We start from the raw sequence: 14,418 nt of genomic DNA, 5'->3' as shown, positions 1-14,418 counted from the left end.
CATGTTATAATTTTTATAATGTTATTTACCAATGCATTGAGAACGAGTCTATAGACAACGTAGTTTCGTATATACTACGGTCACCGGCAGGTACTCACAGTGCATATGGGAAACTGTAACATTACCACACATTATGTTATTAATTAAGATAATTATGTAAGTCTATGATGATGAAAGTTTATGATGAAATTTTTATGAAAAAGTTATGTCTTATCAAAATGATGACGAAATTACTTATTGAGTAAAAACCCGTGTCTCCATATTTAAAAAAAAAAAAAGATGTTGAGAATCTGGATAGGAGATATGCATACTGATTTTTCCACATCTCATGCATTGCATACCTATCATTTTTTCATGATTGATTTATCTTTGTGTCAGTTAGTTATTTAACTTACTGAGATTTTGAGTTAATCTCACTCTTTTATGGGTCCACTATCATTCCACTCGGAACGATAGAAGTTGTGTCAAGAATCGACCAAGACGAGATTGATGGAGCACTGGATTCGCAAGATTGAGGAGGAGTTGGATCTGGAGAGGAAGCTGAACTTAATTTTGATGTTCACAGCCCAAGTCCTTTATGCTTTAGATCGCATTAAGAGAATGATATGACTTTGTATATAAGTCATGCTACTTTAGAATTTCGAACATGATGATTATCTAATGAATTTGGGATGTTTTAGTTATTTTGGCATATTTTTCACCTTAACCTTTTATTTCCGCTGCGATTATTGCATACTGCTAATTGCATACTAGGATGCATTGCATATTAACTGTCACGAACGGGGGTATGTAACCTTGTGTTGTATGTCCCGACGCTCTAAGTCTCCGTTCCATCCTTAGCGGTCTTTCGGCAGCATGCATCCTCTGTCAGCGTGTGCCGGACACAACTGGGTACCGGTGTTGAGGAAACACCCCACCAGCAACAGAAACCACTAGCAGTGCAGTTGGTGGGTGGTGGTTACCCCACCAGCCTCCTGCCAGTTTGTGCAAGGCATGCATAGTGCACCGTTGAGATGAGCAGCCTGTGAGGGGCTCTACCATCCTAGTATCTCTACCATGCATGGTGGCCGCCATCGAATCCTACCTTGCTATGGGGGCGGCGGCTGTAGATCTGAACTCTGGTGCTTTACGTGCGTTGTGCATGGCACATGCATAGTGCAAGCTGCCCTCAGTCAGTGCATGCAGCACTTGCATATATATATATATATATATATATATTCACTACAGTGTTAGAGTATAAAAAACAAGAAAAATAATAAAGTTGAGGGGATCTTATCTGGTATTTTCTGAAGCAGATCTCGCCGGTGAATCATCTTCCTACCATTACCCAAAAAAAAAACCAAATCTTACAGGTGGCGCCAATTGTTAGTGCCTTAATTTGCACAATAGACCTAAAGGGAGGAAAGAATTATCTCCGACCCATGAGATGATTGGACTTCAATACGATGTTCTTCACGTTTATCCATATGATAAATAATAAATAAGCAAATAAAAGTAAATAAAAATAGACACAAGGATTTACGTGGTTCAACATAATGTCTACGTCCATGGGTTGTTTAGGGGTGAAATCCACTATAATGGGTAATTTTATAATCTCTCATGGCTCACATATCGCTCAATACAATGGAGAAATTTAGGTAAGATCCTTTGGAGTCACTATGTGTGGTGGAGTTTGGCGTATGAAGCTTCTGTGGAGTTCGTCAGATTTGTGGGGAATCTCCTCATATATATAGAGGTCCAACTTATTTTGTGAAACATTTTCTTTTTAGAAGTCTTAAGTCTTTTTCCTTTTAGGAGTCTGTGTGTATTTCCTTTTAGGAATCTGAGTCAACTTGTCCTATCTCTTCATGGATTTATCTCTTAGCTTGATTTTTTGCCGTATCTTGAGACTAAATTATAGGTTGCTGATTTGAACCCTACAAAGCTTGAGGTGATCATTGTCTCAAATTACGAAAAATAAAAGATTATAACCCTGATTTAATCAAAGGACTGGGGAGGAAAAAAAAATTACGTGGTCTATCTCTCCCCGATGCCTCTCAGAAACTAATCCCCACCCAAGTACTAAAGCGACCAACTGGACGCTTCAGCTCCTTTCTTTCAGTTTATCTTTTTCATGATCTCACCTTCTAGTCTTGATCTCCTCATTTATTTTCCTCCATTCTTTTCTTTCCTTTATTTTTTTTCCTCATTTTCTTTCTTCTTTTTCTTCCCACTCTATTCAAATATTGAACACTATAATATCTAACACATCCCAGTCAATTTAAACCATCAAGCAGGCAAGCACCACACATATGCAATCACCACCTGCTGAAACTAGCCAATTAATCATCCAAATTTCACACCTAATAACTGTTAGGAACCCTGTGCAAAAATTGTTGTGATTTAATGAGGAAAGGTTGGGTTGTAACGTAAGTTTGTTGTATTGAGAAATGGAAATGGCTAATAGGTGTTTGATTAAAGGCTCAAACAAGCCACACATATATTGATAGTAGGAATTTCTTCGAGGAAAAATTAACTTCTATACAATTCTAAGCTTTCAGAATTTTCCAAATAGATTCCTCTCCAAGTACGTCCATCCCCTTATGGTTGTTCCTCTTCATAACAAACTCTCTTGAGAAATGATAAACTGACTCACAAACTGCCAAAGAAAATCACAGTAGACTAAAACACATAGTTCATGTCTTTAATCCCAACTATGTGCATTACAACTCACTAAACTACAGACTCAATTAAACAATGTGTTCCTACACTACACTAAACTACATACTCCTTCCTCAGCAAAACGATCTGTTTTATTCAACCTTTCATTACCCTTTAGTAAAGACAAATGACACCATTTCGAGTTTCCCTTCTTTAGTTCCCTTGCACTAGGGGTGTAAGTTGAAACCAGAAAATCGGTCTGGACCGGACCGGTTTTGAACCGGTCCGGTCCGGAACCGGTTCTTAGAATGTGAAAACCGGCCGGTTCCGGTTTTAGGATTTTTCGGATCGGACCGGACCAAACCGGTTGATAAAAAAAAATATAAAAATAAAATTTATATTATTGTATATATAAGTTTTATACAAAATATTATATATATTAATATATATATATAAGTTTTATATATTATGTATAATTATAATTTTTTATGTGAAAATTTTATATATAATTATATATATTTATATATGAAATAATTTCTTATTATAATTTATAAATTATTACATAAAATGACGCCATTTCGAGTTTCCCTTCTTTAGTTCCCTTGCACTAGGGGTGTAAGTTGAAACCGGAAAACCGGTCCGAACCGGACAGGTTTTACCGGTTTTGAACCGGTCTGGTTCGGAACCGGTTCTTAGAATGTGCAAAACCGGCCGGTTCCGGTCCGGTTCCAGTTTTAGGATTTTTCGGACCGGACCGGACCGGTTGATAAAAAAAAATATAAAAATAATATTTATATTATTGTATATATAAGTTTTATACAAAATATTATATATATTAATATATATAAGTTTTATATATTATGTATAATTATAATTTTTTATGTGAAAATTTTATATATAATTATATATATTTATATATGAAATAATTTCTTATTATAATTTATAAATTATTACATAAAATGTTAATACTAAATCACTAAAAGTTTATAACTAATACTAATATTAAATATATAGTTTATAACTAATACTAATATATAACTTATAATAAAAGTATAAAACAATATTTTTTAAATTAGATTTTTTTTATAAACAAATTTATAATGACAAATTGTGAAACTTACATTTTAAAAAAACCGAAAAACCGGACCGGATCAGACCGGAAACCGGTAAAACCAGAAGTATTGGTTTAGGAGGGTAACCGGTGCGTAATCGGTTTTGAAAAATACAAAACCGGTACATACCGGTTCAGTCCTAGATTTTGTCCAAAACCGGACCGGACCGGACCGGTTACACCCCTACCTTGCACGATCTCATCTCAGTTCCCTTCACTTCAAACTTCATCTTCTTCCATAGGTTTACTTCCAAGCGTAGACAGGTTCCTAACAATTTTCCTCCCTTCAAAGCACCTTGCTCACAAGGTATGGGTAAAGGTCCTTAAGCCTCCATAGAAGTTCCCAGCTGCTCTCCTCTTCTGGTAACCCAACCCATTTTACTAATACCTCGGTGACGGCATGATCTCCTGGTGTTTTCATATAGTGTTCTCGGATCTATTTCGGCTCAGGTTGTATCTCTGCTTGCTAATTTGTGGGAGGTGAAGTTGGGAACACTTGAATCTGTAATCCCAACTTACGCTTGGGACAAGAAATGTGAAATGTCGCATGGATCCAGGAGGACTCATGCAGCTTTAGGCGATATGCTAGCAAGCCTATCTTCTCTTCAATTTGGAATGGCCTATAGTACCTGGGGGCTAGCTTCATGTCATGTCTCAAAGCTATGGTTTTCTATTGATAAGGTTGGAGCTTCAGGTAAACCCATTCTCCCTCATCAAACTCTCTTTTTGTCCTTTTTTTGTCTACAAAATGTTTCATATAGTGTTGGGCTTCTGTTAGGTTCTTCTTTAACAGATTGATTACTTGATCTCTATTGCATAATTGTTGGTCAAATGCTCCGTTAGAGATGGTACCAGGAATGTAGGAAAGAAGGGCTGGGGGTGGCTAACCGTAAATGGCTTCAAGGGTGTTGATTACGCCCAAAGAATAATGCGGTAGTTGTAGCACAGCTTTGGGGTGCCGATTCCACAGAAAAAGATTAATTCCACAGAAAAAGATTAATTCCACAGAAAAAGAATTGTAGAAAGAACAAAGAAACTAAAGAAAAAGATTAAATTATTAATGGAAAAATAAAGATTAATTTTAAATGTAAATTAAAGTGAAACAAAGTGACTAACGGAAAAAGTACTCAAGTTTGACAAATAGTAAAGCGTCGGGAATCTCTTGCACAAATATGGTATTTTAATTATTCTTAATTCATTGAATAACTCAATTGGGAACTCAATTCCTAATATTCACAATCGGAAGGTATAGATTTATAAACCAAGATCAAACCAAATGTAACCCTTTGAAAAATCATTCACCACTTTTAAAATACGTAAATTATTATCATTATTGAGAAAATTCAACGACGACAATATACTCAGAAAGCGATATTGCAGCAATGAATTAAATCAATATAGAAAAATAATTGATCCAAACATAATCAAAGAGTCAATTCATTCAATAGAAAAAGCATGACTAAATCCATAAACAAAATAAATTCTATAATTATTTGGAGAAGAAAACATTAACGATGAATTGAGAATAATAAAATAAAAGAGTTTTAGTAATTAAAAACCAAATGCATAAACCAAGAATAAATTAAAAACACCTTCTAATGTGCAAGTTCATCCCTAGCCCTACTTGAGTATTTAGTTACCCATAAATATAATGGACAACAAAAATCTTAAGAGAAAAATAAAACAAACGGTGGCCATAGAAATTAATTTTAGATCTTCCTCCTTCAAACTGAGCCGTCTCCCCTCTTCTCCACTCCCAATTTTATGCTAATGATGTGCTTAAATAGGGTAGGAAAGTAACCCTAATGTCTTCATATTCCCGCACACAAAATTGCCTAAATTTTAGGACTCAACTTAGCAGCCACGTACGTGCTTCAGGAGTTTGAATTTGGAAATCTTTATTAGAGACAACTTTGTATTCCTTTAAGATATCTTTCTAACACATCAAGAATCACATCAATCCGATATCTGAGCAAAAATTTATGATTAAAATAATAAAGTGTGTCAATTCTATCCTTATTTGAAGAGTCCTACACTCGTTGAAAATTATTAGGTTGTTTCAACGTCTTGCCTACTTGAAAGTCCTTTGAATTTGAATGGGTTTGGACTTGCTCTTTTATAGACTCTGAAATTAAACATAAAAATATGCTTAGGAGTATCCCAAAGTAAATAGAAACTCAATTCAAGAATACATATTAATTCCAATGATTTCTATTAACATTTTAGCATTTTAGTCCAGTAATAGGGTATTTAGAGTGCACTTTCGTACAGGTGTCATCTTAGTAGATGTGTGGTAGGTTACACTATCACCACTCAGCTATAGTTAGCCACTGTGACCAAAGTTTGGGCTTAACCCCAGCATAACACCTTAGGTAAGCTTCGATGCACTTGTTCACAGCCTCTATTTGACCATCCTTCTGCGGGTGGTATGATGAACTGTAGTCCAATGAGAATCCGTGAGACTGGAATAAGGCCCTCCAAAATGAACTAAAAAAAAAAATAGGATCCCTATCTGACACCATAGACCTAGGAAATCCATGAAGTTTGAACACCTGCTCCATAAACTTCTCAGCCACCATTTGGGCAGTGTAGGGGTGAGCTAATGCCATGAAGTGGGCATACTTAGTGAATAGGTCCACGACCACAAAAATAACACTTAACCCTTTTGACACAGGCAGTCCTTCAATGAAATCTAGTGAAATGCCAGACCAGGGTTGTTGTGGAATGGGTAGGGGTTGGAGGAGCCCTGCGGGGTGTAAGGTCTCATATTTCATAGATTGACAAATGTCACACTCCTTCACTACTTTTTTAATATCCCCTTTCATACCTCTCCACTAAAAGACTCGTTTAGCCCTCTAATATGTCTTCAAATAAACTGAGTGACCTGGTTGGGGATTATGGTGCCATACTGAAAAATCTTCTTTTTAAACTCCAAGTCAGGAGCCATAACAATTCTCCCCTTTTTTTATAATTAAACCCTACTTTAATAAGAAGCCCCTAGGAACATTCTAGTTGGACTGTAGTTGCTACAAGATTTCAGTTAATTCAATGGACTCTTGGTAACTCTTTTTTAACTCCTCAGTTCATAATGGGGTGGGAAATGAAATTACGGCGTAAATGGAGGACTTCTCTAGCTCTTCTTCCCTTCGAGAAAGGGCATCGGCCACCCTATTTTCCTTCCCCTTTTTATAATCAATAGAGAAATCGTAACCCATTAATCTCGCCACCCATTTCTGCTATTTTTTGTCCCCACCCGCTACTCAAGCAAGAATTTCAAAGCTTGTTGGTTAGTTTTAACTACGAAAGACTATCCCAGGAGATAGGGTCTCCACTTTTGCACAACCGTCACTAGAGTCAGTAGCTCTTTTTTGTAGGTACATAACAACAAGGTCTTCCCCTTTAGCGCTCGACTCAAATATGCAATCGGTTGTCCAGATTGGATCAACTCGGCACCAAGCCCTATACCACAGGCATCACACTCAATGGTGAATGGCTTGCTGAAATCTGGTAGCCTTAACACCGATGGTTGAGATACCACCTTTTTTAGATCATCCAACGCGTTCTTGGCCTATACATTCCATGAAAAAGAATTCTTTCTAAGCAATAAGGTGAGAAGGGCAGCAATGCGACCATAGCTTCTTATGAACTTCCAATAATACCCCGTGAGCCCTAGGAATCCCCTAAGAAACTTCACATTCTTAGGCTCCAGCCATTCCAACATAGTCGCAATTTTAGAGTTATCCACCCTTACACCTTTAGCACTAATTTCGTGACCCAAATAATCAATTTTCCTTACTGCGAATCGACATTTGGAACTCTTAGCATACAAACAATGTTGTTGCAGCATAGATAAAACCTACCTAAGGTGTTCCACATGCTCATCCCGTGACCTTCTGTATACTAAAATGTCATAAAACAATACAAGTACAAACTTCCATAGATAAGGTTTAAAAAGGTCATTCATCAACCCTTGGAAGGTGGCCTGGGCATTGGTTACACCAAAAGGCATAATCAAAAATGCATAATGCCCTTTATGAGTCCGAAAGGCTGTCTTGGGTATGTCCTCAGCTGCAACCCTGACTTGGTGATAACCTGATCTTAAATCAAGTTTGGAAAAATCACCGAGCCAAATAATTCAACCAGCAGCTCATCGATCACTGGAATAGGAAATTTTGCCTTCACAGTTTCTTTATTTAATGCCCTGTAATCAACACAAATCCTTCAACTTCCATCAGCCTTGGGAACCAAAAAAATCAAAGAAGGGGTTGGAACTTATCACTCCTGATTTCAACAACTCAGCCACTATTTTTTTTTATTTCTATTTTTTTGTAATAGGGGTATCTATAGGGTCTATTAGTGATGGGTTGGGTGCCGTCCTTAAGGATTATTTTATGGTCGTGATTACGAGGTGGGGGTAACCCTTGTGGCTCATTAAAAACTCCATGAAACTTTTCCAGCAATTGTGTTACATCACCGTCCGGAATTTTCGACCCTTGCCCTTCCTCTTCAATAGGCATAATCTACAACAAAATTCCCTTCCCCTTAGGCATAGTAGCCTTGAACATCTTGTGGCTATCCTCCACCACTAACCCTTGTAATTCTATCAACTTTCCATCATGCATAAGACTCATCAAAAACTTAGAAAAAACTCAAGTTATGGGGCCCAATGTCTCTAACTATTGAACTCCCAGCACAACATCACAACCAGCTAGATTAAGTAAATAAACAGAGGGTTGAAACAAGGTACCTTGCACCTTTAACTTTACACCATTGCACACTCCACCACTCCTCAAACATTGCCCATTAGCGACCTTAACTTTCAAGGTAACCGAATGATCCACTGGCAGCTTCAGTTTTGGAACCAAAACTGAATCTATGAAGTTATGTGAGCTGCCCGAATCCACCAAAATCATCAGTTGTTCCCCCTTAAAATTTCCCACCAGTCTCATTGTACTCGTTGTGGATGCGCCAGAATCTGTAGCTAAGGAGATCTCAGGTTCCTCCACGTTATCTTCAATCTTGTTTTCCTCACCCTTTTACACATAATCACCTAGTTGGCTACATTCTTCCTCCACTAACTCCTCTTCATTAGCTTGTAAAAAATAAATCCTTGGATTCTTGCAATTATGGCCTGGGCTCCACTTCTTATCGCAGTTGTAGCACAATTCTTTCTTGCATTTTTCATCCATTTGGGCTGAGGATACTTGTCTAGTGGCTCACATGGGCCTCAGCCACTTACTACTGTTACTTCTTAAGAAAGATCCTAGGGACACAACTCTTGATGCTTCACTAGACTTTTCTCCTATCGGTTTGCTGGATTTGTTTGCACTTAAGAGGTGTTTCTCTTGTATTTTGCTAACCCATATGTTGCATTCAAATTTACATGGTTGAGCATTTGAATGGGAAGGCGGATTTCATCTTTTAACCTGCTGAAGTAGCAACTCAGCTTGTGTACTTCAGAGAGTCCTCTCAATCGATTGGAATGTGCATCAAATTGTGCCTTGTAAGCTGCGATGAAACTAGTTTGTTTTAATCGAGTAGTGCCTCCATGGGGTCCTCATAAGTCTTCAAACCAAAACAAAGAAGCATTGACCTAGTGAAGGTCTCCTAATCACGGAAATGGCCCCCTCCAAAGACTCTTGGAACCACGCAAGAGTCTCCCCGTCCATGTGATTGGAAGCCATGAGCATGCGGTGAGGCATAGGAGTCTGATGAAATTCAAAATACTTGTTCTCCTTGAAGACCCAAGCATCTAGGTTATTATCTCCATGGAAATGAGGAAATTATAATCTAACTCCTCTGAAATTGCCCATTTGTGAATCTGGTAGTTCCTGTTCATCATATTGTGGTTCACGGTATTGGTGATGTTGTTGTTGGTGCTATTGTTGTTGCTGTTGTAGATGGTGTAGCTAATTTTAGGACATGAAGAATGTACGCGTCATTTCATTTAGGGTCTCTATATTAGCTTGTATTTCTTGTATAGACTGCCGATGGGCTTCATTTTGTTCTTGAACTTCAGTAATCTGTGGTTGGACGTTTTCTTGTTGTTGATGCTTGGATCTAGTGTTATCTGCCATAGGATCAGTGGAAGCTGATACCAGTTGTTAGGAACCCTGTGTAAAAATTGTTGTGATGTAATGAGGAAAGGTTGGGTTGTAACTAAGTCTGCTGTATTGAGAAATGGAAATGGCTGATAGGTGTTTGATAGAAGGCTCAAACGAGCCACACATATATTGATAGTAGGAATTTCTTCGAGGGAAATTCAACCTCCATACAATTCTAAGCTTTCAGAATTTTCCAAATAAATTCCTCTCCTAGTACGTCCCTCCCCTTATGGTTGTTCCTCTTCGTAACAAACTCTCTTGAGAAATGATCAATTGACTCACAAACTGCCTAAAGGAAATCACAATAGACTAAAATGCAAAGTTGATGTCTTTAATCCCAATGTTGCATATTACAACTCACTAAACTACAAACTCGATTAAATGGTGTGTTCCTACACTACACTAAAAGACATACTCCTTCCTCAGCAAAACGATCCATTTTATTCAACCTTTCATTACCCTTTAGTAAAGACAGATGACGTCATTTCTAGTTTCCCTTCTTCACTTTCCTTGCACGATCTCATCTTAGTTCCCTTCACTTCAAACTTCACCTTCTTCCTTATTAGGTTTACTTCCAGTGCCGACAGGTCCCTAACAATAACTGAAGCATAATCACCTAATCGCACCACCCACTTCCACCCATTTATGCCGATCTCAAACATGCTTACCAGCCTTTTTATTTCAAATTTCCTATAGTTTCTTCAAAATACAAATTAGAGTGATAAATGAATAATCATCCATGCCCTTTGTTAAGGTTGTCTTCTCATTATATAACCAATGAAAAGGAGTCGGTTAGAAGTTATAAGTACAATGCATATAACATATATTATGTAAATCTATATGGCTAAGGACATTTCATGAGTTTATCAAGATCTAGAGTTTAAAGTTGTAACGACCTGGTCCAATAATAATTCTAAGGAGAATTTTATTGGGCCAATAATTGGATTTAAAGCTCATTAATATTTATGGACCAAGTGGACCCTATTAAATTAGTAATTGGGCTAATAAATCTTTTTAAAAACCCAAAGATATTAATTGGATGAGTTAAAGTTATTTTAGAATTTAAGATCGACTATTAGAATTTTAGTCATTGTAATTATCACTGATTGGGGTCCCCTACATAATCTCAATCACTCCCAATCCTATCTTTTTTTTGTTTAAATTCTAACTCTCTTATCCGTTGATTACTAACTAAGTTTCCCTTCAAATATACTAACATTTTTCATATGGAACTCTTCAGACTTTAGAATTAGACACTAACCAAGTTTAATTCTATGAAGCCAATGATTGACTGCGAGTTGAACACATCGTTGGACACCTCCTCCCAATTTATATATATATATATAAATATATATATATCATCTTCAAGCCACTACAACCTTCCTATTCCTCTCTCTATATTTATTCATTGTTACGGCAATACCATTGCAAACCTCCCACGGCAGCTTTCACCCACGCATAACAACCATTCCCTATCACAAACCACTGTGAACCAGCCTACCAACACGCCGTGGTTGCTTCCACCTACAGACCATGTAGTATGCACGACAGAAGCTGCCAGTAAAGCCTAGATGCAGCACCTTGGACATACAGCTTCCAGTAAGCTCAACGATGGTAAGGTCGCCATCAACACTTCCTCCCACCAGCGTCACAGCCACGGAAAAGTAACCACACATGCTCCTCAACGTCTCCATCCTCAGCCACAGATAACACCGATCACAACCTACACCCAAGGCCATAGCAACCACCAAGTGGCACAACCATGCATGTCATAAGCATACGTATGAATGATTATGATTTTAAATTCTCAACATGAAATATTTTATGAAAAGCCTTCTGTTAAGTATGTTTATGTTATGATAGATTTATTGTTGAGTCTTTGACACAATTTAGTTTGTTTTATGTTTTTAAACCACCCCAGGTCAAAATAATTATGAAGTTGGAGTTGTATGATGGGATTTGACCTAGGGACTCGTGATAGAGACCTAGATCATGCACACAGCTTTTAAGTTATGATTTTGATAGTAACAAAGTTTGAAAAATTTTAATTAATGCTTATGCATAGTCCCTTTTATATTTTCAGTATTTCTAATAAAGAAGGATTTTATTTATTATATGGAATTTTATACTTGGAGCTTCCTTTAGAAAAAAAGAAAATATTTTTAAAGTCAAGATCAGTAGTAGCATACTTTCCCTGAGATTTTCTAGAAATGTTGTCTTTGTTAACCGTTGAGAAGCAGGGTGTTACAGTTGATATCAGGGACCAGGTCAAAGATTTTGTAGATTTTTCAAAATGAAAGAGAGGAAAACATTTTACAAAGAAAATAAACTTTTTCAAAGAAAATAAACTTTTTGTTGAAAAACAGAAAATGAAGAAAAAGAAAATCTAGGCCAAAAGTCTCCCTAAAGTATGTTCTGTTCTGTAGTAAAGATTTTGAATTTTTACTATTTTATTGTTTTAATGAAATCTTAAGGATATTTTAGATAAATTCATGTCAAAATGCACCTACTACCTGAAAGGGCTTTGGCACAAGAGATATGGAAGTTTCTAAAGACGAGGTTAGGAAGCTTTTCTTTTACGATTGATTGTGCATCTTGTTCACGAGAAAATAGTCTTCTATTTTGTGGAGTTTTATCTAAGGAAATTAGGAATGAATTTAGTGGGTTTTGAAGTTATGATATAGATTTTACATATGGCATACGGTAGTTCGTGATGATTGGTGGTAAATATCTTATGTTCTATAGGTAATGCGATTCTATTGCTAAGTACGAGTTATAAGATTTGGATTACTAAGTATTGTGGCTATTCTTTTATGTGGAGATCATTACTTACTATTATATGTGGAGTTACGATCATTGTTGGGTGAATATATTATTAGGCTTTTAAAATCAATCCCATTGTTAAGGTTGATATTTATTTAAACCTAAATTGAATTTAGAGTGTATAGTGGTTGACACGTAGCATGCTAACATGTATGCCTAAAGGATTAGTGAATCATTAGACCAAACTATGGGATGATTGAAATTTTTGGAATATTGGGTTGTTTTTTGAGGTCTAGTAAATTCCGGTGATGGGATTTTTATAAGAATGAGAATTTGTAACAATCTTGTCCAATAAAAATTCTAAGGAGAATTTTATTGGGCCAATAATTGGATTTAAAGCCCACTAATATTTATGGACCAAGTGAGCCCTATTAAATAGGTAATTGGCTCAAGAAATATTTTCAAAAGCCCATATATATATATATATATATATATTGAACGAGTTAGACTCATTTTAGAATTTAAGATTGACCGTTAGAAATTTTCTCATAGTAATCATCACTGATTGAGATCCCCTACACAGTCTCAATCACTCCCAATCCAATCTTATTTTTTAAAAACTTCAAACTCTCTTATGCGTTGATCACTAACTGAGTTTCCCTTGAAATATACTACCATATTTCATATGGAACTCTTCTTATTACTAGAACCTTAGCCAATCACCGAGTTTATTTCTATTAAGTCAGTGATCGACTTCGAGTTGAACACGTCATTGGACACCTCCTCCCAATTTCTATATATATATATATATATATATATCTTCCCTCTTAAAGCCACTACAACCTTCCTATTCCTTTCTCAATATTTATTCATTGTCATGGCAACACTGTTGCAAACCTCCCAGAGCAGACCTCACCCACGCACAATAGCCCTTCCCTTTCATAAACCACCGTGAACCAGCTAGCCTCCACGCTGTGGTTGCTTCCACCTCCAGACCATGCAGTATGCACAACGGAAGCAGCTAGTCGTGCCTGGCTATAGCATCGTGGACGTACAACTTCCAGTAACCTCAGCGAAGGTAAGGCCGCCATCAACTACTCCTCCCACTAGTGTCACAACTATGGGAAAGCAGATGCACATGCTCCTCAACATCTCCTTCCTCAGCCACAAATAATGCCAATCACCACCTCTCCCCTTCACGTCGCCAACCACCAGACTCCTACACCCAAGGCCACAACAACCACTAATAAGTGTCATTTTTATGTGATTTTTATTATCCTTTTATTTATGAAAAGTGTCAGTTCTCCTTCAATACTACTGATTTTATCTAATTTCTATATATTTTTTGTTATTTTCTTGGATTTGAAGGAATGAGAAGATTTAGTGTGAAATGAGAGTATTTTGGTACAAAAGAAGAGACTACGGACCCAGACCAACGAGAGGCAGCGAGATTTGAAGAGAGTCGAAGAAATTTAGGAGAGGAGACTCAATGGCAACCAGAATTGGCGACAAGAGTTAGGCGATAAGCGCTATATTTTACCTTTTGGGCGAAAAGACTTGTCGACAAGGCTCTGGGCAGTTAGATTGGGCAACCAATCTAACCGACCAACCTAAACGACATCGTGGGCAACAACTAGTAAAGGCGAGCAGCTTTACCGCTCGATAGGTTGGCGAGAGGGTTCTATCATCCCGGTCGGATGTCTTTACTTTCGGTAGGCGATGAGACTAGAGTTATATTCAGCGCACACGGCATCTACCTGGTGGGACCCTTCCGAGTTCCACAATCAATCTGCTGACAAC

The sequence above is a fragment of the Juglans regia genome, chromosome 14, assembly GCF_001411555.2.
Source record: "Juglans regia cultivar Chandler chromosome 14, Walnut 2.0, whole genome shotgun sequence".
NCBI classification, from domain to species: Eukaryota; Viridiplantae; Streptophyta; class Magnoliopsida; order Fagales; family Juglandaceae; genus Juglans; species Juglans regia.
This window is presented reverse-complemented; position numbering follows the sequence as displayed.